Below are 26,782 nucleotides of genomic sequence, written 5' to 3'. Positions count from 1 at the left end.
ACTTATTCTACAACAAATCCACACACATATTCTGTAACAAAGACCAAATGTGCCCCTCATGGTGTCAGTAAGAAATGCTAGCATGCCCTGGTATGCCGACAACTTCCCTGTAGTATCAGCCGTGAAGTAAGAGGGTGAAATGACTGAGGCCTAATTAGAGCAGAGCTCTGAGAGCCCCGAGGCTGCTGGTAGGGAGAGGTAAGCAAGCACAACAGCTACGTCCCAATACTCTTCCTATACCATCCTTTCCCCATCCCCTCTCCTTCCTGGTCATTGATCTGAAAGGACTTGATACGACAGAGCAGAGACAGAGCAGAGAGGGAAGAAAGGTCAATACCCGAGTTAGGATCATATCAATTCCACCAACAATGTAACAATTCCAAAGCTCTCATTGAAAATAAATGGAACTTTTTCCATTATTGAAGTGGAATAGAAATTCAAATATTTTTTTAATTGGCTGAATTTAAATGTAATTAACCCCAACCCTGGTAGAATCTCCAACAAAACCTGTATCAGCAGGCTAGTCATTCTAGACCATAAGGGAGAAAAAACTGAGTATACAAAACATTAAGAACACCTTCCTAATATTGAGTTTTGCCTTCAGAACAGCCTCAATTCATTGGGACATGGACTCTACAAGGTGTTGAAAGCATTCCACAGGGATGCTGTCCCATGTTGACTCCAATGGTTGTGTCAAGTTGGCTGGATGTCCTTTGGATGGTGGACCATTCTTGATACACACAGGAAACTGTTGAGGGTGAAAAACACAGCAGCATTGCAGTTCTTGACACAAATCGGTCATCTACTACCATACACCATTCAAAATATTTTGTCTTGCCCATTCACGCTCTGAATGGCACACATACACAATCTATGTCTCAATTGTCTCAAGGCTTAAACATCCTTCTTTAACCTGTCTCCTCCCCTTCATCTACACTGATTGAAGTGGATTTAACAAGTGACATCAATAAGGGATCATAGCTTTCATGGAGCTGTGCAGAGTGTCCTGGCTTCGGCACGCCTGCAATATTCTTTCCTTTTAAACCCTCTCACTTTCTTTCTCCTGCTCGGTTCCTCACGGATTACAAAATGCTAACACTCAACATATCGCTCCCGTTGGAAAACCTTCAGAGCGGCTAGGAGCAAAATAATCCCTTCAGAGGAGCATGAAAAGAAATCTGGTGTCGTACTCTACATGCAGACCACAAAGAAGGTCCAAATATATGATGGGGTTGACATTTGCCCTTAGGAAAAATCATTAGCCATGCTAGCACCTAATACAGCAGCATGTGGCCATGATCTATCAAGGTAACATTTGGCGCTAATTAGCACAGTTCTCAAACCAACCACACATAGGCAAGATTCTGACAACATGGTGATGCTCAAGGCTCCCAAGTCCACCTTTTCTTGTCTTTTCTCTTTCCGTCAGTTTTTGTGTTTTTTTGCGAGATCCTGTCAGGTTTGACAGAAAGGTGAACACAAGATTGCTGCTGGTGTCCTTCAGGCAAAAGCAAAGTCCGCTACAGGAGGGGAAACATATCCACCACAGTTCTCAGTTGAGGTGAATTTTTTTTTTAAGAATGCTTGGCTGAGCCTGGGTTGGAGGCACTACTTGCCTTCCAGTGAAATGATGTAACAAGGTAAAAGTACAATACCAATTCAAAAGACTGGTCACTTCAGCAGGGCTCAAAGTGTGCTGAGCAGTGCAAACAGCCACAACATTTCCTTCATGTTCAAAAGCCAATATATATTTTCCACAAAAATTACCTACTGGAGAGTTCAACTACACTTGCTTCTTACTTACATATTCGAATAAACCCTACGGCAGGGTTCCAGATTCTTTTTTTTGTAAAAACACCAGCAAATCGTCTCCAAGTGATTTTAATGTTAGAAATCTGTTCCAAAGTATTCCCACGCATAATAGAGATATATGTGATCATATACAAATGTAAGCAATGTTTGAAACTATTATGTTTTAGTCCTATATTATATATTTTTGGGCTTTTTGCGGTCAATTTGCAGTCTACAAATTATTTGTAATTATGTTCTGGCCTTCTGACCATCCACTCAAGAAAAAATCATCCCGCGGCTCAATCTAGTTGATGATCCCTGTATTGCTTTGAATGTAATAGGCAACTGGATATAGACAGAGTCCAAACAAATAAATTATGCTATGCCCTGGGTTAAGCTGTACACGTTATTGCCTTTGACACGCTTGGATGCATGGAAGTAAACAGTGTTTCCTAGCCTTACTTCAGGCCGAGTAACGAATAAAGCTTAAGTCTGGTGGTATAAGTCTCTACAGTATGCAAAGGCAAGAATTGATCCTCAACAACATAGATCCGTTGCAGTGTTTCCCTCACTCCCCTGTGTTTCATCCCTGCAATCAATCCCTGCTCTTCTAAATTTCATGAGAGCAACGCCACCGAGGAATGGAGGGAGGGTTGAAGAAGAGAGGAAATAAAGGGAAAGTGGGCTTAACAAAAGTCATTAAGTATCAAGTTGTTTAATTGAATAATGGAAGGAGCATCGGCAATAGCTCATGTTCCCTCCTAGCGTGTCGTATACATCAGACTTAATGGCACTGATGTCACTTGCGATAGGCAGAAGTAGTCGTTTAACAACTTAATAAACGTCTGATTTATGAGCAGCGCCAAGCGACTGATAAATAAGCGTTTGGGCAGACATGTACTGTAGGTGAGGGGTTTCATTTCACACAGTTTTTTCAATCAACACCAGAGAAAAAATGAGTTATATTTGTGTCTGCCTGCAAGTCTTTTGGCCTGTGTGTGAATTCAATTGATCATGCACAGTGTACTGTATGCAGTATGTTCACGAAATGGTTGATTACATGCATGTGCATCCATCAAACGATACATCTCCAGACAGCTGATGTATGTATTGAAGAATCAGAACGAGGGCTCAGGCTGTAAATCAACATGGCCCCTCCACCACAACCAACCATTCGAAACAAACACTCACACACACAGGCACCCAAGCTTCTCAATGCACTAACACGGCCGGCTAAAACAGCTGCCAAGTCTGGGAGCAGTTGTACCACTAGCCATAAAATGGTAACACCCTGTGATATGAGCCCGTCTGAGGAGTCAATGGGGTCAGGGGCCTCCAAGAGCCAACACCAGGGGGGCCACATATTTTTTGTCCCATTTTAAAGCCAGAAGCCACTCTTCAGGTGATGGGAAACAGTGGCTGAGAGACGTCAGCCCCCGAATGAAAACACGCCACATCTAAAAGTGTTAGAAGCGGATGGATAAATATATAAAAATGTTACCACCGTGAGAGACAAGGTGATGTGACAGAGGGAGAGATCTCTTTCATGTTAGCAGAGAGAAACATTTCATTTTAGGATGAATCAACATTTCCTGAAAGAGCCGACGCAAGGTGTATCTAATTATCTGTCAGTACATCCTCATTATAAAACGTCCCTTAGGAGGTGGGCATCTGATGTGTCATAACAAATGGGCTTATAATCAATGCGTGTTAGTTACAGTATGTAGATGACAATATGAGAACATCATAGCAGTACCGGATGTGGTACCTTCCATATGCCTGTACAGTAACTGTGGAGTCAATGCCATGATTCTACTGTAGATCATGTCTGCTATCAGTGGCTGGGAATATGGGCAATTTCATTATCCATATCCTTCCACTTTCCTGCTCGTTAGTGAATTCAGACAATTGTCTCAGCATGGAAACAAACATTTACATACTAAAGTCGATTACCAGTAAAATTAGAGTGTGACACTTGTTTATTTGCTGCTGTTGTGACCTCGGCTATCACTTAGCCATGGCCCGATTATGTCACCTGGAAGAATTTCATAAAACATAATTATAGCTTGCTTCTCTCTCGACACAGTTGAGCTATCGGTGTTGAAGGATAATTAAGCGGGGGAAGAGCCTTGCAGAAATGTGGAGTTAATGCTCGTCCGCCAGCAGCGGGCTTATGATCGAGGTCCACTTTAATGTACTGCACACCTCTCAGCAAGCACATGGGCAAGAGCGTTCCTTCTGTCTTGTTGCTTAAAGCCCCCTCCAACAATGACGGATGCACGGCCAGCTAATAGATTCAGGGAGTAGCACTCAGGGCGAAGATGACAGAAAATTGTTGAATGATGTGCAATTTATGAAATGGGACTGCAGGAGCCTGGAATGGATGGTAGGAAAAATACTTACCTGGGACTAATCCTTAAAGCGTTCTACTAAAAATTTCACAGAGTAAAAGAAAGTTGAGAATCCCCTTTCTCTGGGAAAACTGACCTTTCCCTTACATCTCGTAAAGGTCTAGTCTCATGAATGCTTCAGCCAAATTGCAATTCAACCTGGAAGAGATAGCTGAGATAGTAATGGTGTATACTTTATATGCTGCAATGCCAATTTGTTTTCCAATTGCTGTGAGGGATTTATGTATTTTTCTCTGTTGCCACGGGCAGTAAGACACTCCTGTTCTTGTTAGCACGTTTCCACAAGCGAAACTACTATACTGCTGGAAATTGACTGGTGTATGCATGATGAAATAGCCCTCAATGTTCTCTTGCTTGCTTTCGAAGTCATTGCTTTGTCTTTTTATGTTACATAATACTGTAGCTGTATACTGTAGATGTGTACGGAAATGTGTGTGAAACATTGTTTCTGGTAGTGAGTGAACGTCGACACTTGGTTGCAGATGTCAATCATGTGTGTGATCTTGCCGTGCTGCTAAAAGGAACAGTTGACTTTCCTCAATCAAACAAGGTCAAAGATGAGACGAATTGAATGCAACTATCAAGACATGCTTGACTAAGGCTGGGTGCTATACCGTATTTGACTATATACCGGTATTGATACCGGTATTGATGCACAGACCGGTTTGGGTTTTTACTTTACCTTCTATAACGGTATTTCAATGTTTGGTTTGTTAAATGTGATATGCAACTCTGGCGCATGTAATGTCAGTTGCATAGTTGACTCTGTTTGTTACTTGAGTCGTCTCTCTCCCTCTCCTCCTGCATGCTGCTTCCCCATGCGCTTTCCACACCAAGCCCTGCCCACTGTCACTCAAGGAGAGCAGTTGTCACAAGCACTTGCCAAGCCATTCATTCTGTCTGCGTGGTCAGATGCAAAAAGATGTTGGTGACAACAATGCGGATTTATACTTTGTTTCTTACAGTTTTTCTCAATCGATTTGGCTCAATTCTCGACAAATAATTATTTTTTCAAAACAATACAGTAAAATCTCTGAATAATTAGTTTCTTGTTCACACCAGATTTTAATTTCTTATTCATTTAAGCAAATTGTAAGTGTTTTGGCTAGAGGTCGACCGATTAATCGGAATGGCCGATTAATTGGGGCCGATTTCAAGTTTTCATAACAATTGAAAATCGGTATTTTTGGACACCGATTTTGACAAACTTTTTTTTTTTTTACACCTTTATTTAATCTTTATTTAACTAGGCACGTCAGTTAAGAACACATTCTTATTTTCAATGACAGCCTAGGAACGGTGGGTTAACTGCCTCGTTCAGGGGCAGAACGACAGATTTTCACCTTGTCAGCTCGGGGGATCCAATCTTGCAACCTTAAGAGTTAACTAGTCCAACGCAATAACGACCGTTGCACTCGTTGCACTCCACAAGGAGACTGCCTGTTACGCAAATGGAGTAAGCCAAGGTAAGTTGCTAGCTAGCATTAAACTTATCTTATAAAAAAAAATCTATCAATCATAATCACTAGTTAACTACACATGGTTGATGATATTACTAGATATTATCTAGCGTGTCCTGCGTTGCGTATAATCTGACTGAGAATACAAGTATCTAAGTATCTGACTGAGCAGTGGTAGGCAGAAGCAGGTGCGTAAACATTCATTCAAACAGTACTTTTGTGCGTTTTGCCAGCAGTTCTTTGTTGTGCGTCAAGCATTGCGCTGTTTATGACTTCAAGCCTATCAACTCCCGAGATGAGGCTAGTGTAACCGAAGTGAAATGGCTGGCTAGTTAGCGCGCGTTAATAACGTTTCAAACGTCACTCGCTCTGAGCCTTGGGGTGGTTGTTTTCCTTGCTCTTCGTGGGTAACGCTGCTTCGAGGGTGGCTTTTGTCGTTGCGTTCCTGGTTCGAGCCCAGGGAGGAGCGAGGAGAGGGACGGACGCTTTACTGTTACACTGGCAATACTAAAGTGCCTATAAGAACATCCAATAGTCAAAGGTTAATGAAATACAAATGGTATAGAGGGAAATAATCCTATAATTCCTATAATAACTACAACCTAAAACTTCTTACCTGGGAATATTAAAGACTCATGTTAAAAGGAACCACCAGCTTTCATATGTTCTCATGTTCTGAGCAAGGAACTTAAACATTAGCTTTCTTACATTGCACATAATGCACTTTTACTTTCTTCTCCAACACTTTGTTTTTGCATTATTTAAACCAAATTGAACATGTTTCATTATTTATTTGAGGCTAAATTGATTTTATTGATGTATTATATTAAGTTAAAATAAGTGTTCATTCAGTATTGTTGTAATTGTCATTATTACAAATGAATTTTTCCTTAAATCGGCCGATTAATCGGTATCGGCTTTTTTGGTCCGCCAATAATCGGTACCGGTATCGGCGTTGAAAAATCATAATCGGTCGTCCTCTAGTTTTGGCACGTGTGCAAAAGAGGAAGTACAATTGTCTACAATTTGCCCAATAACTACATGCACGTGGCATGCTGATGAGTTGATTCCCAGTGAAACTGTCATACTCTTCGCAACTTCTAAACATTCTTTCATCGTGTAAGGCATCACATGCAAAATTATCCATTCAATTATCAAAATCAGTCAGACATACATGTATACTCCATAAATATCTATGACATGGAATGTTTGTGATGTCTGCTAAATTGGCAAATTACCTGCCATCTGACATAGTAATGAAATAGGAATTACAATCTTACCAATCAACCAATCAAGTTTGGAAGCATATATATGGAGCTTGCCCACAGCACAATACTACCATTTATGAACATGGAGGAACATCACAAACCTGAACAGCAGCTACATGCTGGTGGAAGAGAAATAAGAAGATGTGTAAGAATGCGTGGGGGTGGTGTTAGGGGAAGACATAATAGAGAAAGAGGTCGAAGGCAAATAATAAGAGTCCCTGATGAAATCATAGCCACAAGGGTGGACCATGTCATGAACCATGGTCTTACAATAGAAGAGGCTGGTCGGAGAGTACAGCCTAATGTAAAACAGGTCCAGTGTCATCAATTGTGCAAACATTCCGTAGGGAAAACAGGTAAACATGTACTCGTTCTTTACTTTTGTGACAGCATTTCATTCACAACAATACTGCAACTATTGTAAAGCTATATGCAAATCTAAAAATCACAATGTACCGTAAGATATGTATGCGGAATATAAAGCCAACAATTCCATCAGGCTAAGAGAGATCCAAAGTGCAATCATAAATGACAACAATATCTTCGTATATATAAATTCTGTCAGCATTTCCACTATAGACAGAGTTTTGGGAAAAAAAATCGAATTACTATGAAACAACAGTACAAGGTGCCATTTGAGAGGAATAGTGACAGAGTGAAGGAGCTGCGGTACCAATATGTCCAGGTAAACCATTGGTGTGCACATGGTATATAGTACAGGGAGTTTTACTGTACTTCAATGAGGCCTGTATATACTACTTGAAGTTGTAGATACCCGTAAGAACAGAAAACAAGGCCTCCCAGGTGGCACAGTGGTTAAGGGTGCAGTGCCAGCTGTGCCAGCTGTGCCACCAGAGACTCTGGGTTCGCGCCCAGGCTCGGCCGTGACCGGGAGGTCTGTGGGGCGACGCACAATTGGCCTAGCGTCGTCCGGGTTAGGGAGGGTTTGGCCGGTAGGGAAATCCTTGTCTCATCGTGCACCTGGGGCGGGCAGTGCGTGCTAACCAAGGTTGCCAGGTGCACAGTGTTTCCTCCAACACATTGGTGTGTCTGGCTTCTGGGATGGCTGGCGCTGTGTTAAGAAGCAGTGTGGCTTGGTTGGGTTGTGTATTGGAGGATGCATGACTTTCAACCTTTGTCTCTCCTGAGAACTTACGGGAGTTGTAGCGATGAGACAAGATAGTAGCAACTAAACAATTGGATACCATGAAAAAGGGGTAAAAATTCAATGCATTTTTTTTTATAAAGAAGAGAAAACATTTATACTTTACTAAACTGTCTGATTCTAGAATAGGCTACGCAAAACTAACTTTATATTTTGCTTCTGTGTTACTATCTAGAGAATAGTGGAGCTGGAAGGACATCAAACTACCCTTCTTGTTTTTAATCAGGCGTGTCGTCAATGAACTTGATGGCGGGAGCTGGAACTGTGTGAGGCCATGCAGTCGTCAGTATATAGGGAGTACAGGAGGGGACTGAGGATGCACCCTTGTGGGGCCCCTGTGTTGAGAATCAGATGTAAGGTCGATGTAAGGTCGAAGAGGGAATGTTGCCCACCTTCACCACCAGTGCTGGTGTAGACATAGATCAGCATGTAGTTTGTGCAACGGTATCTTCTAAATCAGAGAGGAATAGGCAAAACATGAACATGTTAGATAGCGCTAGCTAACTACATGAAGCAATAGAAAACAAGTAATGTAACATCTAATTAGGGTCCCCTGGGAAACACTGAACAACACTTTGGTTCCTACCCTGTCACAATAATTCCTCCCTGGCTTTTTAATTTATTGTTATGCATTCCAACTATATAATTAGAATAATCATTATATTTCCATGATTCCAACAATTTACCAGTTTACTATATTTTTTTTCACCATTCTGAAGCCCAGCTAATCAGATAGATAGATTGTACATTCACAGTTGACAATATGTCCTTGCCTGCATGTTATTTTGCATATATCATGCCTTGACTCCATGTAGTCCATATTGATGGGCAACACTATCCTCCCTCCATCTCCCAGGGACAGGGATGCCAATAAGGCTATCACATTGTATTTGCGGTCATTCTCAAATAACCCTGTGTCACTCTGCAGTACAGCAGAGAGCTGTATGACTTTCCATTGCCTTCTTTCACATCTAACTGCCTCTCTTAGGTGTATAGGAAGCACAGTATTAACCAAAAGGTGGTTTTAGCATCCCCATCCAAGGGTTTCAATGGTTAAGCCCAACAGCCACAAGCGGACTGGCCATTTGGCACCTAGCATTTGCCCCGAAATGCCAGATGGCCAGTCTGCCTGTGGGTGTCTAACTAGTTTTTTTTGTGTGCAAAATGACCATTCTCTGGCTAATAATGGGAACGTCAAGGGAAAAAAATGGGCTGGTGTGGGGGCCTCGAGGAAAGAAATGGTTCAGTGTGTTAGAAATTCCAGGGCCAATTTCTTGTCCCAGTCTGCCCCTGCCAACAGCGGTTTCATAAAGGCATTTAATTTGTTTACTTTTTATTTGATACACTGCCATTGCATATGACACTGTTTTAATCTGAGTAAAATTGAGAAACAATTATGTGGGTTAACCCACTTAACTCTATCCATGAGAAAGAATGCAACACAGAATGTACAAAATCAGAACAGTGCAGATTCACATGACATTGATTGAGTGAAAACAAACATGCCCCCTCTCAGTGCAGCAGTGGGCAAGCCTCTTCATATGCATCAGCAGTGATTCAACAATAAGAGCTGACATGTACATTGTCTGTCAAAAGGAGAGCAGCGAGAACCAGCAAACTCAGTCAGTCAGCCACCACCCATCCATCCACACACCTCATTGCGTGTGCACACGCATGCACACACATGCGAAAGCACGCGCGCGCGCGCACACACACACACACACACACACACACACACACACACACACACCACTGGAATAACTTAACACTCCCAAGTGATTAAGTTTGCACATACATAGCCTACACACCCCACCTCCTCCAAATATACTTCCCTAACACATACAGCAGCCCATTTCAAGAGAAGTTTCCACACATGTCCCGCAACTTCACAGCGATAGGCATATTTTGCATCTTAAAAAAGGGGGGCAACACAGCATCGCTTCCATGCGGACAACAAATAGGCATACATGGACCACCTCTCCGCCTTCTCCTTTGAAGACAAGTAGCCTAGGCTAAGATAAGTAACTGTAAGGCAGAGATGACATATTGAAAAGGGAAGTGCTGGCATTTTGGCAATTGGTGGAGAGTGTAGGTAGCCGAATATATATGATTATGAACAGATAACATAACTTCGACCGTATAATATAAGGGCATAGTGAACAAGTGCTCGTCTAAAAAGCATCCGACATCGCACTTCCATGATGAGCTGAAATGTGCGCTTTGTGTGCCTATGCCATGGCATGTCAATAATATCAGGTCACAATAGGCCTACATAACTTGCAATTAAAATAGCTTACACAATTCATAAACCCGCCATTTATAAAAGTAGGCAACATCTCTGCAAAAAAACAATGCGAGGAAAAGTCTAAATTCTACTTACTATTTACCCCGGCTGATGAATTCAAAAGCCTCGGTAACTGTATTTAAATGACAAAAAGGAGAATGATAAATAAGTGATGTAATTGTACACTCGACAAACAGGCATTTATCAATTGATAACGACATAGTGTGATAGCCTGCCCTGAAGTACTTGTATGCGACGCAAATTGCCACTTACCAAAGCATCCAGATAAAATTCCTTAGGAAATCCAGATGAGTTTTATCTTCCTTCTCTCCAGTCAGAAACAGCAATGCTTTCTTATTCCAAATACAGGCCCCAAGTGAACTGAAAGAGAGAAGACACCAAAACAGCCACAACAAATTCCGTTAGAAGCGGGGTTCCCCCCTCCAAAAAAAGTGCTAAAATATACATCTGTGTGCAGCAAAAATAATAATACTACTCATACTAAATGGTTGAGGAGGAGAGTAGGTGGCTGCTCCGTTCCAGCTGTCGCAAGAGACAATGAGAGCGGTAATAAGACAGACAGAAAAGTGAGAGCTAAGCTTTCTTTAGAAAGCCAGCGCTGCTGCTGTTAAACTGTAGCCTACCACACACTGCTCCTGGCGATGGCTGGAGAGCGAGCGGGTCGGAGCGCGCAGGCGAGAGGGGAGAGAGAAGGTGGGCGCGGGAAAAGACAGCGTTCCAGATCAGATGCTTTCCACACACGCGCGCACACACCTGCATTACTCTATCAAGCCACTTGATGGCCGGCTAGTCGAGCAACTAACCCATGTAGGATTAGCTCTCCGGCTCTGCGTAAACGTTCCGCAGACAATAAATGGTTATCTCTTGATTTCTGTGACGATAATAAATCCATTACAAATGGATTAGATTAGTTAGCCATATAAAACGTCTCCCACGGCGGAACATAGCACTTGTTTTGATAAAATATTGGCATAAACCGGATATGTGAACTTGGGAGGCAAACTGCTTGTTCAACCTTTGCGGCGCAACTGTCCAGGCAAAAAAAACAGCGCGCATGCTGCTGAATTTTTCACGTCGTATCAATTGAGTTTTTTAAATTAGTAAAACAATGTTTTGATTCAAATCCAACACAGCTACAGTAGATGTTAGTGACCCTATAAAGCAATACCATTCGCTCGTTTTCTAAAGCAGATATCTGACGTGACAGATAATTCAAGTGTTCGTATACCACAGGGACTGAAACAATAAACTATAGGAATATATATTAGACTTCATTTTCTTATCGTTTGAAATAGCTTATGAAACAAAGGAATAGAGTAATATTTGTCATTTTCACACAGAACTGGATTGCTGTGTTTAATACTTTTGGTTATTGTTTCAATATTAATAAGTAATCATCAGAATTGTGCATGAGCTGTGTGTTTATCACAATGTATGGGTTTGTATGTGTATGAGAATGTGGTTATTCAAAGAGGGAAGGATGATGTTAAATTAAATGAATGATATAAATGTATGATATATACTTTTAAATTAATGATTTATACCCTTAGAATCTTGAAAAATATAGCTTATAAATGTCTCATGTGCTTAGTTTAACTGTCATACCCCATAAGAACTGAAAATATAAGCTTTTTATACTCCAAATGAAAGTGCACACAACTTGACTTGACCAATCGTTGTAAACAATGTACTTGTAAACAAACACTAATAAGCTTTAAAACATGGTTAAAACTATAATTTTTCATTCATAGCTCCCTCTATACATTTGAGAGTGGTTACATTCTCCAGCCCCATTCTTCAGATAATTACCAAATCAGTGGCTGTTATTTGTACTGCAGATTGACACTTTAATCTAATGCCTGGTTACTACATATCCAATCCGATTTGCAGTTACATATTTACATAATGCTCCAAAGGGCCATCTATTTTTCTACCAACTGTACTAACAAAGTAAAGACAGAGTTTTTTTCTATTTAGCTATCCTGTATCAACAGAATTGACCCCTGGATTACAACGATTGGTCAAGTCAAGTAGTGCACACTTTTAATTGACGGGAAATCGAAGGACAAGGCAATGGGCAAAAAAACACAGATTACACTATCGATACCTCACCCACTCTCATACATTTCACATGGTTAAAGGTTTGGAAACTAGTGAGTTCCAAGACAGACGGCTTTTTGGCCCCATACAGAAACATATTCTGTGTGAAGGGAGTTTGTCAACATGTCCATCTGTTAGCATCTATGGCAATGAGAGTCGACGTAACCTTTGTATCCACTGCCCAAGGATGCTCTCTCCACGTGCAAGAGCTGCATTCCAAAAGTACTCTTGACCTTTTGTGGATGTGTTGTGACTTGCGAAAGTATCACACATGTATGCCCCCCTTGGATATGACATCCCCCATGGATATGAAGTTACTTTTGACTGGAATAAAAGTTACAGTGTGTACATATAACCCAGTGTCTACAATTACCTCGTTTTCTTTTCACAAGCACAAAAAGTTGCAAACACTGTCATAGCAAAATTAGAAAATTATATCGTAATTCCATCAGCTGTCGCTTTGATGAAGTGGGTTTGATGAAGGGGGCTAAATATATATAAATATATTTTCTATTTTTATTACGTAATGCATCACTCCGCATTTGAAAATACATCACTCATGGCTCCATCGATCCATACATTTGACCTATTGCCTTTAATTCTATTGACTCTGAGGAACTTTACCACTGTCACTGTGACATTCACACACAAGATGAGACTGTGAGACAGAAGAAACTGATAATTGAGTGCGAGGTTGATAAAATTCACATAAAGAAACACATTTTTTTAAATTGCACCAAAACAAATGAAATGCATTTGTATTATTTTGAAACTTTAGCTAAGTTCAAAGTGTTACTGCAAAAATATGCCTTGGATATCAGCCAGAGTAATGCAGTGTACTGTATACTGTCCATCGAAGCTGAGTGGGTGAAACTCAGTGTTGTTCAATGCAGTTTCTGTAGGCTATGTGTTATCCATTTTGGTCCATACAAGATCAAGGTGCTGGTTATGAGTTGCAGGTTGGCATTTATTGAGATGACTCATGTACTGGAGGCATTTTAAACCTAACCCTAAACCTAAACGTAACCCTAAACCCACTGCTAACCCTAATGCTTAACACTAACCTTAAATTAAGACCAATAAGCACATTTTTTGTTTTCATGATTTTTTACGATATACAGTATAGCCAATTTTCACATTGCAGCTGGCCCATCTAGCGGAAACCACTCAGTTTGGCCTCCAGTTGGCCTCCAGGGCCAGACTCATGACAATAAACGTCAACCTGCTTATGAGTAATCAATATTATTATTGGAGACTTCCCGCTGGGCACAGATGTCAATTCAACAGCTATTCAATCAAATTCACCAATCAAATGTATTTATAAATCCCTGTTTACATCAGCAGATGTCACAAAGTGCTTATACAGAAACCCAGCCTAATACCCCAGAGAGCAAGCAATGCAGATGTAGGCTAGAAGCATGGTGGCTATGAAAACTCTCTAGAATGGTTGGAACCTAGGAAGAAACCTAGAGAGGAACAGGCTCTGAGGGGCGGCCCGTCCTGTTCTGGCTGTGCCGGGTGAAGATTATAAGAATACATGGCCATTAAGGCCAGATCATTCTTCAAGATGTTCAAACGCTCATAGATGATTAGCAGGGTCGAATAATAATCACAGTGGTTTTAGAGGGTGCAACAGGTAAATGCCAGTTGGTTTTTCATAGCCAAGCATTCAGAGGTCGAGATTGGAGGTGCTGTTGAAATGATGTGGAAACAATGTTGATTCAACCATTGTGTGCCCAGTGGGTTGAATCATATGGAACATTCGTTGGTTCCCCATTTCAAAGGGTACAATGTTCTGCGACTCTGCCATTCTTGACAACACTTGTAATTTCGCTTGGATTATAGGACAAAGAGGATTTGCATATTTTGCTTGCCAAGGAATTTATTTGACCCAATCGTACAGTGTGTGCTACGTTTGAGTGTGTGGTCTCTTTTTTATTTTTGGATGGGAAAGTCATTGAATATTCATTAATTGGTGTAAAATGCTGTGTTTTTGAGTTGGGTGATATAAAGTGGGTTACTGTATATGGGAATAACGGATGGGGGTGGGTGGGGAGAAGTGTGTGTGTGTGGGGGGTAGTCCTTGCCCCTATGAAGCTATCATTAGCTCTGACCAGATTAGAGAGCTAACCTCGGTCTGGCCTTGCCTGGGGTAAATATGATGAGAGCTTTCAGAAACGTTGTGAAGGAGATCAATTGGCAATGAGCCAAACCTTATTATTACAGGTCCACTGTGAAACAACTTGAAAGCAGAGGTATGTGAGTGTTTTGTTTTTACTCTAACTCAACACAGTTGATTCACAGTGAATTTGTAGTGGATTTCACAGTGACCATGACTGAGTTCTGGGACTGGCGCAAATATGGACTCACCCGTCACATACGATTAAGCCAGTCGGTGTCCCTTGCTCTCAGAGGAAGTCCCCAGAGAGAGCCGCACAGAGATATGTGAAGTGAAATAGAATGGTGAATGCAGTGACCAGGCTGGTTCCACAAGGCTAGCGCAGAGAGGCCACCACACACATATAGAGAGATGGAGAATGGTGCCATGGTGCTGAAGATACATCTGACCCCCTATTCTGTTCTTGTCATAATTTGAACACAAATATAGAAGTTGGCTAAAGCACAAACAAACTGGACCACTAGGATAGTTTCTTGGAGGTTCAGGATAGCATTGAATTAATGCAGTTGGTCTCCAACTTTGGTTCTGGAACCGCTATTGTGTGTGCAGGTATTTGTTCCCGCCCAGCAATATCACACCTGATTAAGGTAATATTGGTCCACTCCGGACCACAATTAGTTGATTATTTGAAGGAAGTGTTGGAACAAAAGCCTTCAAGAGCACCACCAACTGGTGATAGTCTTGAAACAGGTTTAAAATATAGGTAGAACTGTCCCAGAGCCCAGGTTAGAGGACGTAGAATGAAAGTAGGAGACATGGATACAGTTCACACTTCATTCCACACTCAAGACAGACACACACATGGCTTTACAAATTGAAGGATAGGTGAAAGTGTTGTAGTGAATAGTGGTTTTGCTGTCAGTTATGCACTAACACACGGTTAGGGAGTCCATGGTAGAGGATTGTCCATGTGGAAGGTCCAGAAATGAGTTGTGGTGGTGTAGAGTTCTTATTACCTGTTGTCTCTCTGCAACCCCGAGTTCAACTAAGGCACAGATTCTGTTGGTACAACCTGTGATTGGCAAACCAGGTCACATGGCCCTAGACAGGGTAGAGTGATCTGGAAGGGCCCTTGGCAACCCCCTAGCAATGGAGTAGCCAGGGCCGGAGGAGTGAAACCAGGGGATCCTAGCCTCTGCTGGGCTGGAGAGTTTCTCTCTAAAGTTTGTGTTTCTTTGTCCCAGGGCCAGAGAGAGGGTTTTAACAAGACTCATTAGCTTTCAGGACCATAGATAGAGACCCCTTAGGGAATAGTATGGCATCTACACACCTATCCAACTGCAGCCAACCCAACAGTCAAAGAATCTGCCTGTTGTGTAGTCTCAGTGGGTGGCTGCAAGACCTAGTTTCTCGCAGTTGGTCCCTATTCAATATATAGAATTGGCCACGAACAGTGGGTCTGAGTTAAGAAAAAACTACCAAACTAATTATCTATAGTTGGCTGTAGTTGATAAAAGTTATTAGAAAGTTGGAGAACCCTGCTGTAATGTCTGTCCAGACTGGACTGAGACTGATCCTTCTTTAAACACGTCAGGAACTAACCATTTAGCAGTGTTTCTAGATATTGGTCCTTGATTACTTGGCATGAGACGTGTATTTATTTTAAATGACCATTATGCTTGACTAGAAACTTTATGATTAGATTATTTCACAGCCACATGAAAATGTTCCCTTACCCGCTGCCTGGGAAAGTGTTGAGTTATGACATGTTGCGAATGGAAGTAGGCCGTTCCAGGATAATCCCTGGTGACATGGATGCTATGGTGAGAGACGAATGTGACAGTCGGGACATCCTGGACAGTGTTAATTAACCTCACAGCAAATGAGGCAAATGAAGCCATTGAAATGAGGCAAATGAAGTCTCCATTTATTAGATAACTAGAGTGGGTACTGATATCATAGACTGGCGGTTACTCCACAAAAGCAAATTAACTTTTGACCAGTCCAGTCATTATGCTGGTCTAGAAACACTCTAGTAAAGTTGGGGGAATATTGTCCTCACATTATCTCACAAACGAATGGACAAGTGCTGTCTAAAGCTGATTTTTAAATCCACTCTACTTAAAAAATTCTAATAATCCAACTCTACTTTTTTTTAATCACAATTGAGTGAATGGCTGTTATCAGTTGCCTAATTTATGAGAAGGAATCAATTGTAAACCTTGGCAGAATATGTTTACATGCTCTGGATAGTACCTTGAGCCGAACCTTGTGGAATTTCCAAGCTACACATTGAATCCATATGACAGGGTACTACCAGGTCAATAAACACATACAGTCCATATTTATAACAATACATAGTAAGATGTGCATGGTGCATACACTGGCAATTAAAACAATACATGTTCCCATCAACTTTTCTCTTTAGACTTCAAGGAATCACTGCCATCTCTGTGATGTGTCTAATCTCTCTTTAAGTAGCCTATCAGAATTAACAGGAAACTTTGGTTTATTTAACTTCCCCCGATTCCAAATGACATTCGGCGAAGGTCACACTCAATCCATTATCCTCCCGCTTCAACTAAAAATCTCTAATGACTGACAATAAATGCTTGGAAGTTAAAAACCCTCGCGCTCCTTGTGTTCTGTGCATGCGGAATGAGCACCTGTGAAGCATCTACCGCATTAGGATTCTGCCAGCTCCTACAGATGCCTAATTATCGCTGTATCACGTGCTACTCGCATAATAGGTCAGGCCTGATGTATCAACCCAACACTACTACAGTTTAGGCTTCGTCTTGATTCCCCCACTGGCGTTAGTGAAAATAAATGCTTGATTTGTCTCCCTTTCACCCTAATGTAGCTTTGAAACGGTTTTTGATAAGGGCATCTGCATACTGAATCTCTATCACCCCTCCCGTGTATCCTCTCGGTGGCCACTGTTGGCCTAGTTATCAGCCCATGTGCATCTCGTCTTTGAAAATCGATTTTTGCAAGCATTTACATTTCTCCCTGCCCGCTTAGCGGTTGTAAGCCACTCCTTTAATAGCTTACTGCACAGTAAAGTAAGTACTCTCCCACAGGAGTGCTTTTTAAGAGGAGATCTCAATCAGTCATCAATAATTAACACGGCTTATGCTCAGTAAATAAATTCTGGGGCGCTTTAGTCAGGGCGGGTAGACAAGACCGGAGTGCTGTTAGAGTGAAAAGCATATGCCAAATGGTCAGCAAGTGCATCAGTACAGAATTATACCTCACACAGGCTTAGAAAACATTTGCTAAATAATGCTAAAATACCAGTATCATACACTATGTTGGTGGCATATGGTACCAACTAAAAGTATTAACTTCAGATAGATTTCAGATAAATTGTAGCCTTTACCCAGTCCTGATTAGTAATGAAATAGCATTGTACAAAGTTGTGTTTTGAAGGTGTTCCTGGAAACACTGACAGTTCATGATGACACTGTGTGCAGTATTAGAAGCAGCCTGTACCTTGGTGAAGCAATGTGTTGAGGTCTCTGTACCCAGCAGAGACCCTGCTGTTTATTTATAACAGGGAAAGGCTTTGATGGGCTTTCATGTTGACCTTTCTTGTGTCTGCCTGCACGAACAACATATGTAGTACAGGATTTTTGACTAAAGAAAGATATAAAACGGTTAGATGATAAAATACAAATATTACCGGGGATAGAGAACGGAAATTCCATATTGTGTATAAAAATGTGGAATACATTAAATTTTTTAATAATTAATATTTACATTTAATAATTATATTTAATTACATACAATTGCCATATTAAGTAGTGTCCAAAGGGAATGCAGCATTCTTATTGCAATCATTTATGCAATGAATGTATCGTTACTGTTTACATTTTTTTTACATGATAGTGACCCCTTCAGTTATTCTGACACATTGCTGTAGATCTATTTAAATGTATCGCCTAAATAATCTTACCTGATCTGATCAACCACTCAGTCTCATCACAGTTTTTATAATGTTGAACCTCCTAATAGTTCCCTGCTTCATCCCATGTTTGTCACTCACAACTGAGGTGACTTCTTGCTACTCACTGAAAATAAAGATTCATTTCATAGGCTTTGGGACAGAGCTTTGTGACCTATTTCATTGGCAAGTAAAATAGTGGTTTATCAATAAGTTGGTTAATTGATGAGTTGTTTTATTGAATGACATTTCGTGAAGGACTTTCACTTACTTTCACATTGGGAAAGATGTTCAGTAATGGCATTTCAAATCCCAATGACCAACATGCATGCGTATGAGTGGTGGAACTTGCAAAAGTTATTGACTCAACGAAACAATCAACAAATTAAAAAGCAAGTGATTAATCTCTGTTGGCTCAGTGGTTAAGGGTGCTGTACTGCAGCGCCAGCTGTGCCACCAGAGACTCTGGGTTCGCGCCCAGGCTCTGTCGTAACCGGCCGTGACCGGGAGGTCCGTGGGGCGACGCACAATTGGCCTAGCGTCGCCCGGGTTAGGGAGGGGTTGGCCGGTAGGGATATCCTTGTCTCATCGCGCACCAGCGACTCCAACCAAGGTTGCCAGGTGCACGGTGTTTCCTCCGACACATTGGTGCGGCTGGCTTCCGGGTTGGATGCGCGCTGTGTTAAGAAGCAGTGCGGCTTGGTTGGGTTATGTATCGGAGGACGCATGACTTTCAACCTTCGTCTCTCCCGAGCCCGTACGGGAGTTGTAGCGATGAGACAAGATAGTAGCTACTAAACAACTGAATAGCACGAAATTGGGGAGAAAAATGGGTTCAAAATTATTTAAAAAAAAATAAAGAATAAATACTTTTTCAGTCTCTTGAATGAACAATACTCACCTTTCAAATCAAACAAACAGAAGTTGAATCATATAGCCTAATCACAATTTAAATAATAAATATGTGTAAGGACAGATGCTGGGAGATGAAAAGCATGTACAGGGACTGAATATTTAATAAATAACAGACGTGAAACAAAACACGGACAGCGTCTGGACAAGGGAAACATAACGACATTGATGCTGACACGGGAATGAAACTGAGGTATAGGGGAGGCAATCAATAGGTGATGGAGACCAGGTGAGTCCAATGAAGCACTGATGCACGTAACGATGGTGACAGGTGTGCGTAGTGATGGATGTGATGGGCCGGCAGAGGCATGGGAGGCGTAGCAGCCCAATGAACCAGCTAAGGCGTAGCAGCCCGACGAGCCGGCTGAGGCGTAGCAGCCCGACGAGCCGGCTGAGGCATGGGAGCCCGACGAGCCGGCTGAGGCATGGGAGCCCGACGAGCCGGCTGAGGCATGGGAGCCTGACGAGCCGGCTGAGGCATGGGAGCCTGACGAGCCGGCTGAGGCATGGGAGCCTGACGAGCCGGCTGAGGCGTAGCAGCCCGACGAGCCGGCTGAGGCATGGGAGCCCAACGAGCCGGCTGAGGCCTGATGTGGGATGGGTGCATGCCGAGCCAACCGAGGCAAGAAACCCTCTCGAGCCAGTTAAGGCATGGAAGCCTGACAAGCCAGCTGAGGCATCCCCGGTTCCTTCGGCAGCGGCACCCAGACCCAACGTCACCAACCACAACTAAAAACTAAAAAACTCCTTGATGCTTCCAATATTGGTGCCAGCATTCTGTAAGGAAAGACGCTGGGAGCTTGACCAACATGACCAAGCCCTGAAAACCTTGCTGGAGAACATTAAGGCGTTTTCACAGAGCCTGTCTGACCTACAGGTCTGAACCTCCGCCCAGAATTTACAACCTGTCTCCAGTTTCTCTTCTCTACCCCGGGAGCCTTTTGTTCCAACTCCTGAGCGCTATGATGGCAATCACCGTAACAGCACCCCTATAGGGGAAGCAATCAACAAGTGATGGAGGCCAGGGGAGTCCAATGAAGTGCTAATACGCGTAATGATGGTGACAGGTGTGTGTAATGATGGACAGCCTGGCACCCTTGAGCGTAAGAGAGGGGAAGCGGGAGCAGCCGTGACAACATGTAAATACTCACATCTCATGCAATGTAACTGAAGTGTAAGTCATTAAATCAAAAGTAGTATTGTTAGTTTATTCAGCTATTTATATGTTCATTCTTAACAAAGAGCTGCAGTCAGTTTCAGAATGGGTGGCAAGAAATAAGTTAGTACTAAATATTTAAATCACTAGAAGCATTGTATTTGGGACAAATCATTCTCTAAACCCTAAACTTCAATTAAATATTGGAATGAATAATGTGAAAATTGAGCAAGTTGAGTAGACTAAACCGCTTGGAGTAACCTTAGATTGTAAACTATTATGATCAAAATATATTGATGCAACAATAGCTAAGATGGGGAGAGGTCTGTCCATAATAAAGCACTGCTCTGCATTAACAAAGCTATCAACAAGGCAGGTCCTACAGGACCTAGTGTTGTCACACCTGGACTACTGGCCCAGAACAGGGCAGCGAGGCAGGCCCTTAAATGTACACAGTTAACATTAATATGTATGTCAATCTCTCCTGTCTCAAAGTAGAGGAGAGATTTACTTTATCACTACTTGTATTTGTGAAAACTATTGACATGTTGAATGCACCGAGCTGTCTGTTTAAACTACTAGCACACAGCTCAAACACTCATGCATACCCCACAAGACTACATAGAGCCATGACTGCATTGAACTCTATTCCAGATCAAGTAACTCATGCAAGCAGTAAAATCAGATTTAAAAAACAGATACAAATACAGTTTATGGAGCAGCGTGAACTGTAAAGAGACACACACAGGCTCAGACACACACACATGATAATAGACGCACTATACACTCATGGATTTTGTGTTGTAGATATGTGGTAGAAGAGTAATGGCCTGAGGGCACACACTTAATGTTTTGTCAAATCTGTGGTGAAATCTAATGCTATGTTTTTTTAATTGTGTATAACTGCCTTCATTTGGCTGGATCCCAAGAAGAGATCCATAATAAATACAAAATTCAAACACTGTGTGTTTAATTAGAATGGTGGGCCTTGGTTGAAAGCTGCCATATCCCTAAACTGTCAATGAAATTGCCCCTGCCATGCACAGACATGCCCAGTTCTTGCTTGAGTGGGCGGAGTTAATACTCTATTTTAGATGTAGGACCCCAGCGGCAAACACTGAATGTGTTAGAGGTGAAGTAGGACCCCAGCTATTAGAGGTGGAGCTGAAAACTAAAATGCACATAAGAAGAGACAAACAGTGAAGGGAGTTACTGATCATTGATTAACAGCATATTAAGTATTAAGTATATACTGTATATATACAGTGGGGCAAAAAAATATTTAGTCAGCCACCAATTGTGCAAGTTCTCCCACTTAAAAAGATGAGAGAGGCCTGTAGTTTTCATCATAGGTACACTTCAACTATGACAGACAAAATGAGAAAAAAAATCCAGAAAATCAGATTGTAGGAATTTATTTGCAAATTATGGTGGAAAATAAGTATTTGGTCAATAACAAAAGTTTATCTCAATACTTTGTTCTATACCCTTTGTTGGCAATGACAGAGGTCAAACGTTTTCTGTAAGTCTTTACAAGGTTTTCACACACTGTTGCTGGTATTTTGGCCCATTCCTCCATGCAGATCTCCTCTAAAGCAGTGATGTTTTGGGGCTGTTGCTGGGAAACACGGACTTTCAACTCCCTCCAAACATTTTCTATGGGGTTGAGATCTGGAGACTGGCTAGGCCACTCCAGGACCTTGAAATGCTTCTTACGAAGCCACTCCTTCGTTGCCCAGGCGGTGTGTTTGGGATCATTGTCATGCTGAAAGACCCAGCCACGTTTCATCTTCAATGCCCTTGCTGATGGAAGGAGGTTTTCACTCAAAATCTCACGATACATGGCCCCATTCATTCTTTCCTTTACACGGATCAATCGTCCTGGTCCCTTTGCAGAAAAACAGCCCCAAAGCATGAAGTTTCCACCCCCATGCTTTACAGTAGGTATGGTGTTCTTTGGATGCAACTCAGCATTCTTTGTCCTCCAAACACGACGAGTTGAGTTTTTACCAAAAAGTTATATTTTGGTTTCATCTGACTATATGACATTCTCCCAATCTTCTTCTGGATCATCCAAATGCTCTCTAGCAAACTTCAGACAGGCCTGGACATGTACTGGCTTAAGCAGGGGGACACGTCTGGCACGGCAGGATTTGAGTCCCTGGCGGCGTAGTGTGTTACTGATGGTAGGCTTTGTTACTTTGGTACCAGCTCTCTGCAGGTCATTCACTAGGTCCCCCCGTGTGGTTCTGGGATTTTTGCTCACCGTTCCTGTGATCATTTTGACCCCACGGGGTGAGATCTTGCATGGAGCCCCAGATCGAGGGAGATTATCAGTGGTCTTGTATGTCTTACATTTCCTAATAATTGCTCCCACAGTTGATTTCTTCAAACCAAGCTGCTTACCTATTGCAGATTCAGTCTTCCCAGCCTGGTGCAGGACTACAATTTTGTTTCTGGTGTCCTTTGACAGCTCTTTGGTCTTGGCCATAGTGGAGTTTGGAGTGTGACTGTTTGAGGTTGTGGACAAGTGTCTTTTATACTGATAACAAGTTCAAACAGGTGCCATTAATACAGGTAACGAGTGGAGGACAGGGGAGCCTCTTAAAGAAGAAATTACAGGTTTGTGAGAGCCAGAAATCTTGCTTGTTTGTAGGTGACCAAATACTTATTTTCCACCATAATTTGCAAATAAATTCATAAAAAATCCTACAATGTGATTTTCTGGATTTTTTTTCTCATTTTGTCTGTCATAGTTGAAGTGTACCTATGATGAACATTACAGACCTCTCATCTTTTTAGGTGGGAAAACTTGCACAATTGGTGGCTGACTAAATACTTTTTTTGCCCCACTGTATATTACTATTTCTTTTTTTTGTTGGAGTGAACTTTCAAATGCATCCTGTCATTTCGAAATATGTAATGTGAATAGGTATTTTAATATGACCATTTTTTACACCAAAAAAACATTTGATTAATAAAATATTTTTTCAGACGTCTCTCTCAAATGAAGGGGATGAAGACGCAATGTTTTCAAGAGGGAGGGAATCTCATTTCATTTGTCCTCATCTCTTGGCTCAGACACTTCATTCAGGATAAATAGAGTTAGCCCTAAGTTAGCCTGCCCTTAGCAGGTTAGTTCTAAAACATTCATTGCCATAGAAATTCAACTGGCTAAAAGGTGAGTCACTTTTGTGGTAAGGGTTATTTCGAGTTGACCAAAATGATCCCGCTAACTCCTCAAACCCGAAGGTATTCTACGAAGCAAGCTAGATCTACTAAGGGTTTGCTAAAGCTAATTAAAGATGCACAATTCTGAAATCACTCCATTTCCTGGTTGCTAAAATTCTAATAGCTTCATTTCAGTTGGTGACAAAACAAACAAGTGTAGAGAATCATTGTACAATCTAAATGAAATATCTTTTCCATAACCAAACATATTGCATGTTCAGCTGTTTGAAGCTGGTGTACAGAATTGAAAGTATAGAAAGTATAGTTCTATAGACCTTGGGACCAGTGCAAAGCTGGTTTTGGGAAGCTACCTGAAGAGAACTGGCTGGGTGAGAATTTACATTAAATAAACATAAAAAAAGAAACCCCCCAAATGAAATGAAACAAGTAAAGGATACCACACACTTCACTGTGCTCTTGATCTATTGTGTGTCCTTAGGACTGCAGACGAGGAAGTATGAGCTGAGGGTGGACATGAAGGCGTTTGCCAAATAGTCGTCATTTTCTGTGAACTATGGAGGCATACAAGCTGCACGTCACTTGATTCACAAACGGAGGAGCAGGAGGGTGAAAGATGCAATTTTTTTGTTTTCCCCTCTCAGTGACACAAAAGCTACTTATGTCCCATCTACGCTCTGCTCGAGCTTCACAGCTCTCTGAGAGCAAATATAGTGTTTTGTCCGATATGAACCTCAGAGCAACACCAATATTTTGTATGGTGATGACAAGTCAATTTGATTAATGGCTATTTTGTTCTGTTTCTCAGGAGACTCACTGATTGTTCAACATGGGCATACATTTTCCACCTCTGATAAAGACCAGGACATTTGGTCCGGCAACTGTGCATAGGAATATTATGGGGCATTTTGGTATGCTAAATGACACCGCTCAAACCCCAATGGAGTGTACTTATGGGGGGAAACAAATCATTACACTACTTGTGTACTTGTGTTATTTGGTTTCAATGGGAGTGTACTTTTATGTGTACTTATGGAGAAAGACAAATCATTACACCACTGGCGTTATCTGGTTTCACTGGAAAGGTGATTATTATTCTCTTAAGGCCGTCTTCATGAAGATCAGACCAGTGTCCTAACCAGAAACACCATTAATGAGAAACAACCAGAGGGGTCTCCCAATGTGTTTAGCATAGGCTGAGCACCTGCTACTCTGATGTTATCTAATTAATCATCCAATCATAGTCAATCAAGGATTACATCGAAATGCGGGATATCAGGGATGCTCTGTTTACATAATTTATTTTATGGGTGTTTCTGACAATAACTATTGTAGGCTGTTATTCTACTGTCACAACTTTGTGTTGAGGATGAAGGGGTCCCTGGCATCTGGCGATGTAGCTGGACGGATACAAAGTTCGTCACTAGATGGTCTAAATTGGCTCTAATGTCAACATTTATGAATGAGTACATAAATTATTCGGCCTATATTTAGGGTTATTGGGTGTTTTTTGATCTGACAAGATGTACTGCATGGTGTTTTATTAACCTTCTGGCTTTACTTCTCAGAGTGAATAAAAATATCTTTAAACATACTGACACTTGTCTTTGCATTGATCGTCATTATCATCCTTATTATCATCACCGTCATCACCACCACCATCTTGGGTGCTTTTGATTGACACTTTGGTTGACACTTTGGTGCATGTGCATTTTAAACGATAAAAGGCCAGTTCATTTGATGATATTGCTGGAAAATTGAACTGTACTGCATGGTATTGATAAAATTGGTGAGCAGTATTAATTTGATGGTTCTATTTTGATCAATTGAATAATTTTATTACATTAGAAAACAAATTTATCAAACCAGTTTTAATGTAATCTGTCAATGATTTAATTAAATGTAACAAATTCAATACATTATTATTGTTATTATTCAAATTATTAGCTATTATTAGTATTAATTATGTTATTATTTGGCACTTCCAGCCCTCTTTTTGGAGCGGCAGGGTAGCCTAGTGGTTAGAGCATTGGACTAGTAACCGAAAGTAATATCCCTGAGCTGACAAGGTACAAATCTGTTGTTCTGCACCTGAATAGGCAGTTAACATACTGTTCCTAGGCTGTCATTGAAAATAAGAATTTGTTCTTAACTGACTTGCCTAGTTAAATAAAGATCAAATAAGTTATATAGGCACTACATTGCATTTGATAAAATGGGTTGCAGTGAGAAAACTTGACCTCCTTTAATGAGGCAATCTGCAGTTCAAACAACAAAGCCATCACCCTGCCATATTTTTTACTAAACAGCTTAGGGGGACTGGAGAAATGTAACCAGTCTCAAATTCATAGATGGAGCAATGGATTCAAGGACGGACCCTCCATGAGATTCAAATGATAGTTTTAACCATGTTTTGAAACTATATGGTTTTTGTTTACCATTATGTTTTTACACACAACGGAGTAAAAGAAGCTTACACTTTGATTTGTGATGGGGTTAGACAGTTCATGATGCATTTCTAAGTTATATTCTTCTTCAAGAATCGATACAGCATTAATGTTAAGGTCCCAAAATGAATATACCAGCTGCAGAATGCTCCTTTAAGGACACAGCAATGGGTTCTATGAAACGAATCCATTTCATTTTCCACACTGGCAACCACTTAGAATCATGTTTATTTCATTTAGCCTCCCATTTTATATAAAAGGCGTTTTGGTCTACAGCTGCTGAGCTCAATTAAGGTCATTGTTCTAATGAAACTCCAAAATGGATACGGACTAATACACACGGACACAGACAGAAAGCCCCAGTGTGTTGCTGAAGACAAATGCACAGCATTACATTTCCAATCACGCACCAGCATAAACAACTGTGTTGTGTTATTTGGAAAAAAGAACCATTTGTTCTCCTAATTGGGCGACACTGAATGAAATGTTAATTGTTCATACGTAAGTGCTTTG

The 26,782-nt window shown here is 41.3% G+C and overlaps 1 protein-coding gene across 31 annotated transcripts in view; it reads right to left on the bottom strand.

Moving 5' to 3' along the window:
• The window catches only part of LOC112259973 (receptor-type tyrosine-protein phosphatase delta), a 600,208-nt gene extending 589,180 nt beyond the window's left edge, over nt 1-11,028 (bottom strand). For 21 of the 31 annotated variants that reach the window (XM_024434700.2, XM_042328371.1, XM_042328363.1 and 18 more), the window contains exons 1-3: nt 10,882-11,028; nt 10,653-10,760; nt 10,476-10,512 (exon numbers count right to left, since the gene is read on the bottom strand). The gene's annotated coding sequence lies outside the window, so the exon portion shown is untranslated. The remainder of the gene's footprint in view (nt 1-10,475; nt 10,513-10,652; nt 10,761-10,881) is intronic. The other 10 variants (XM_042328381.1, XM_042328383.1, XM_042328384.1 and 7 more) reach the window with 3 other exon arrangements.
• Nucleotides 11,029-26,782: the final 15,754 nt, after the last annotated feature.

The sequence above is a fragment of the Oncorhynchus tshawytscha genome, linkage group LG10, assembly GCF_018296145.1.
Source record: "Oncorhynchus tshawytscha isolate Ot180627B linkage group LG10, Otsh_v2.0, whole genome shotgun sequence".
Classification (NCBI taxonomy): domain Eukaryota; kingdom Metazoa; phylum Chordata; class Actinopteri; order Salmoniformes; family Salmonidae; genus Oncorhynchus; species Oncorhynchus tshawytscha.
The sequence above is the reverse complement of the archived record's forward strand: the minus strand, read 5'-3'. Positions and strand labels throughout refer to the sequence as shown.